The following is a 5,415-nucleotide window of genomic DNA, read 5'->3' as shown; positions in this document are numbered from 1 at the left end:
TACCACCAGTCAAGGTCAGCATAACATAGATATACATGCAGAATTAGAAAAAATGACAGTTAAATGTTTGTAATTTAAATTGAAATTACTTGTCTTTATTTTTTTTAGGATCCAGGAACCAACAGCTTGATGAAGCTCTTGTGGACTTCATAGTGAAGGACTCCCAGCCTTTCTCTGTATCCAAACCTATACCATGCAGCCAAACAGTTCCTTGTCACACCAGCCTCCTCTGTTCCCTGTGAAAGAGTATTTTCCAAATCCGGAGAAATTGTCTCAAAAAAAATAACCGTTTGAACCCTTCTACTGGGCAGAAATTACTTTTCTTGAATAAAAACACCCGAGGTTACACAAGCACCCTCTTCATTACAGAAAGCACAATGTCCAAAAACACTCAGCACACTCCCAAAGAAAATATCAGAATCAGCTTTATTGCCAGGTTCGTACATACAACAAACAAGGAATTTGACTCCGGTACACTTTGCTCTCTGGGTTTCTTTTTTTTTTGTTTTTACGTTATAAGATATATTCTGCATGTATCTTTATGTCTTTAAATACATATATAAAATATACACAAATACAAGGTGGAATTGCGACATTGGTACTCTATTAAATGTTCAACAGAGAAACAGCCTGGGGGAAGAAACTGTCTCTATGGTGGCTGGTTTTAGTAAACAGTGCTCTGTAGCGACAGCCTGAGGGTAAAACTCTGAACAGATTATGTGCAGGATGTGCGGGGTCTGCAGAGATTTTTGCAGCTCTTTTCCTGACCCTAAACCTGTATAAGTCCTCGATGGATATGAATGACAAATCAAAAATTTTCAATTCATTTATTTATTTTTTTTGTTTATTAATTTAAAATGGGACAGTGAAATTTCATAAAACACATGACAATTCAAGTAAAAGAAGCCAGAATTAGCGTAATGGCTATTTTTCATCTGTAATCCCCTACAGTTCACATTGTTTTTAAATTATACATTTTTCATGAGTTAATTATTCAGAATCTTTATTGGGTTACTAAAAACACATATGTACAACATGCATATATACATACATAAGTGCTATTATTTACACAAGAGGTGCATCACATTCGCAGGGATTCATTTGGTGCAACAATCACTACTGCCAGTAGATGTCACCCAAGGGAATTGAATGAACGTCCGGGTAGCAAACCACTTTATGACACAATGGTTCAAAACAATTCTATGCTTCAAAAAGCCTCATTTTGACATCACTAGACATCATTAGAGTGTTACTGTCACGGTGAGGTTTTGGGGTGGACCGAAGCGCAGACAAGAGCTTGGCAGCAGCATATTGAACAATCTTCTGCTTTATTCAAAGTTACAAGCGTAACAAAGGCAGTCAAAGAAACTAAGAACAGGTGAGACAAGGAGGCAGAGGGAGCAGGTGAACCTAATAAAACTAAACCATGAGGAAAGGGACTAAAGACAAGACAGTGAGCAGGCCTAAATGAAACTATAAACCAAGATAAAATAAAGCATAATAATTAAGGATAAACATGAACTGAAGGAAACTGGAGGGAACACAACAACCTAAGCACATAGCAAAATAGAAACCATAAGGAAACCCTGACTACAAAAGTAAACAAACCTAAACCAACACCGATAGAACAAAACTAAGAATGAAGTAGAGGAAACGAGGACTAGAATAAAAGTAATCAGTAACTAAAGCTAACCTATAAAGGAGAGCTGGAGAAGAAAAATTAACTAGAGGAACAAAGCTAAGAAGAACTGGGGAATAAAGGGAACTTAAACCGAGTAATAACTAAAAAGGGGAAAACAAATGACGAGAGGAGTAACAGAAAAGAAACTAATAAATAAGAGATTGCAGGGGAACCAGAGAACTATGATAAATAATAATCATAATCATGATGAGGAAATCATTCGAAGAAAAACAGGAAAGCAACACCAAGGTAACTAGGAGCGAGGAGAGCAAACTGGGTGGCAGAATATAACCAAAACAGAAAACCACAACTAACATGAATACAAAAACACAAATAAGAAACATCTAGCTAAAGGTAAACAAAAACACAAAATCAAAAGCAAAGTCCAAAAAAATCCAAACCCTGACAGTTTTATTAATCCAGAGGTAGATATGGCAATAGCCAGTCTTACCAGTAAACATTGTTTTCTGATTACAAATGGAAACAACATAGCATATTAAAATGTGTGCCAGTATGTGTGAACTGTATCCACACACACTGAAAGAACAAATAAAACCTAACAAAAACATTTTAGATGTTCAGTTTGCTCCAAGATAGTGGAGTGACCAACTGTCACTCAATGCTTTAGACACACACCTGATCTCTGCCACCCTGAAAAGAAATAAGCTGATATACAGAAAATAGATGAATGGATCATTAGTCATGTGCAGTGATGTGATAGTGATTTGAAGCTTTCCTATACAATGAAACCCATTGTAAACCCAGATAACATAAGGATTCTTGAAGTTGTTGAGACCCAGAACATACGGTCTCTGACATATCTCTAACACTTGTGACACCCCAAACACTAAATAAACACCAAACTAAACCCTGTACCAGAACACCAACACATTTAATTTAGATATCAGAGCTTTTTAAACTCATCTCAAAGATGGTCGGGGGGGGGAAAGCAAACTCCATGCAGAAAGACCCCTGGCTTTTTCTCCTTTTTTTTTAAGTCAACAACCCAGCAAAGATGTTTTTTCTACTGGGCAACTTCTCTCTTAGACTATAGATGAACAGAAGAAAATCGGTTATTTAATACTTAAACTTACTTCTTTTATCACATGACTTTGCCAAAGCTCCTTAAAACATTGCTTTTTTTTTCTAAATGCTGCTAATTATTTATAACTCATTGACACTTTAATTTAAAAAAAGAATGTAATTAATCAAAACATCTGATATAATTTTCTCTGACAAGTTGAAACATGGAAAAAGCATTTGACTAAATGCAATTTCCATGGCACTTTTCTAGTCATACCGACCACTCATTGCATTTTACACTACAGTCATACTCACCAGTTATACATAGATTAGTAGGCAACTTAGGGTTAAATGCCATGTCCTGGGGCACATTGACATAATGCAAGAGGTAGCAGAAATTGAACCCTCAACTTTAGATTACAAAACAACTCTTCCCAAATAGCCACATTTGCTCCACTGTGCTCATGTTAGTGTTTAGTAAATGCACATCCTATAAATGTCCTATCTGTCTTTCTCAGTCTAGTTATGAAAAAAAAAAAAAAAAAAAAACATTTATTACCTCCTTTTCCATTATTGTCAGGATCTGTGTGTGTGTGTGTACTGTGTACTTGTATTCATTGTCTCAGTGTTTCTCAGTTGGTGCTGGAGGTTCTCAGGTGCTCTGTGTGACAGGTGCGACCTATCTACTGATTGCATGGGGGAGTACTTAAGCGGGAGGCTGCCAGCATTTTGATGCCAGAGTGTTTGCCTTAGTGGTAACAAGATCAGCTGCTACTGGTTTTTGCTTCATTTTTGTGCTCCTAGTAACTCTGTATTTTGCTCCCTCGCAGGTTTCTAACCTAATGCTTTGTTTACCTCGCTGAGGCCCAACTACGCTCCAGATGTTTCTGGGGAGTTATGATTATTGCCTACTGGAAATTGGATCTTTGTTTTTGTGGACTTCCTTCCCACCTGTACTTTTCGGACACGGACCAAGCTGGTGCCTTCCCACTTCCTCCTCCTTCAGGACCAAGGCATAAACGTACCCTGTTCCACCCTCCAACACAAGTATCCGCACCCAAGCTATCTCTGCTTTTCACCAGCAGCAACAATTTAGTAAGCCATTTCTCAAATCTTTTAGTCATTTTTCTACATTATCCTTTTGTTCATCAGTCATTTCTCCTTTCTTCCCGTACAGTTGGCGTTTCCCGTCTCCGCTCCTGATTATTTTGCTGACAATAAAAACACCTTTACATTCTGTTCTTACTTCTGAGCGTTTTTATGTATGTGGGTCCTCTTGCCCATCAAGCCTGTAGCCAGAGCGGAGCTCTGCTTCTCCAAAAACCCTGGAGCACATTTTAAAATGTACTGATGCAATGGACTGATTGCATAGATAGTTTTGAGGTCTACTGCACTTGAAAATGTCTTAAAACTACTTTTTGTGACAAACTAATGGTATAAAAACAATTAACTACCACAGTCCCTTTCTCCTTTCACCACTGCTGGTGGCACAATGCATTATGAGCTACCTTGCTGCACCGAACGTTGTTCTTTTAACATGTCTGATCTTAGAATGACCTTTTTATCCATGAAAATATGGACCTGGGGAAAGTGAAATTACTTGAAACATGTGTCGAAAGGTGCAAAAGGCTTTCAAAATCCTGGGTTATTAATGATAAAGTCCCTGCGATGGAAAAAGGGGCTGAAGGCTTCCTCATCTAAAGGACAAGCCCATAGTGGCACCTCACATTTTCCAACAACATGGAAGGGATTGATTTTCCAAACAATGCCACTGATTTAAATCTTTGAAGTGTAGCATTCAAAACGCTGTTAAAAATCATCACTTTAAGCCTACAAATGGTGTGATGAGCTTGAGTGATGGCCTTCTCCGGTCTGAAACTCTGATAAAGGCATCAATAAACAATAAGAGCTGGATGTGGAGAAAGGCTGGAGTAGCTCTTTATTAGCTGTCGCAGTGGCAGCTTCCACTTCCCCCTTTTATCTCAGATGAGTCACTCTCCATCTCTGGGTGTTTCAATCCAAAGGGTTGGCCCATGTCCTCCCCTGCCCCTGCCTTTTTTCTCTTCTTCCTCCCTTTCATGTTTTAAATCTAAACTCTTGTTCTCCATGTGTCACCTCCATTCATTCTCTGGCTTTTCTCAACCAGCTCTCCCTCTCCATTAAACATCCTCCCTATCCTATTCCTCCTCCTCCTCTCCAGGCCCAGCACAAAATCAAAAAGAAGGTGGGAGAATTAAATCCAAATGGGTTTCACATATTATCCCAGCCACACGGTAGCTGAGTGGAGATGACCTGCTGGAGCCAATTAAAAAGCAGAGAGTGGTTTCTCTTGATGTGCACCATCACTGATGTGCCATCTTGCCTTGAAGCTGTGTGATATTGGGTGTTTGATGAGACAAGTGAGCTGATCCAACTCATCTTTGTCTTGTTGGAGGTAAAATGTGATCAGTGAATGTGGCCAAAGTTGGTTTTCCCAAAATGAAAGCCATAATATTCACTCAGCCATACATCTGATTATCTAAATTCTAGACATGTTTTACTGCTCATGAATATTAACTGTCTCTGTCAAAAATTAGAATAAAGGTATCATGGCTGCAATATTCAATTACAGATATTTATACAGATACTTCTCAAAATATTAGCATATTGTGATAAAGTTAATTATTTTCCATAATGTAATGAGGAAAATTTAACATTCATATATTTTAGAT

At 38.2% G+C, this 5,415-nt stretch overlaps 1 long non-coding RNA gene across 1 annotated transcript; it reads left to right on the top strand.

Annotated features, from left to right (window-relative positions):
* The first annotated feature begins 3,458 nt into the window (after window positions 1–3,458).
* LOC124859819 lies at window positions 3,459–3,943 on the top strand. Its single transcript, XR_007036197.1, has 2 exons — window positions 3,459–3,799; window positions 3,882–3,943. It is a non-coding gene; the product is annotated as an uncharacterized LOC124859819 (long non-coding RNA).
* Window positions 3,944–5,415: the final 1,472 nt, after the last annotated feature.

This window comes from Girardinichthys multiradiatus, chromosome 23 (genome assembly GCF_021462225.1).
Source record: "Girardinichthys multiradiatus isolate DD_20200921_A chromosome 23, DD_fGirMul_XY1, whole genome shotgun sequence".
Taxonomy (NCBI): domain Eukaryota; kingdom Metazoa; phylum Chordata; class Actinopteri; order Cyprinodontiformes; family Goodeidae; genus Girardinichthys; species Girardinichthys multiradiatus.
The sequence above is the reverse complement of the archived record's forward strand: the minus strand, read 5'-3'. Positions and strand labels throughout refer to the sequence as shown.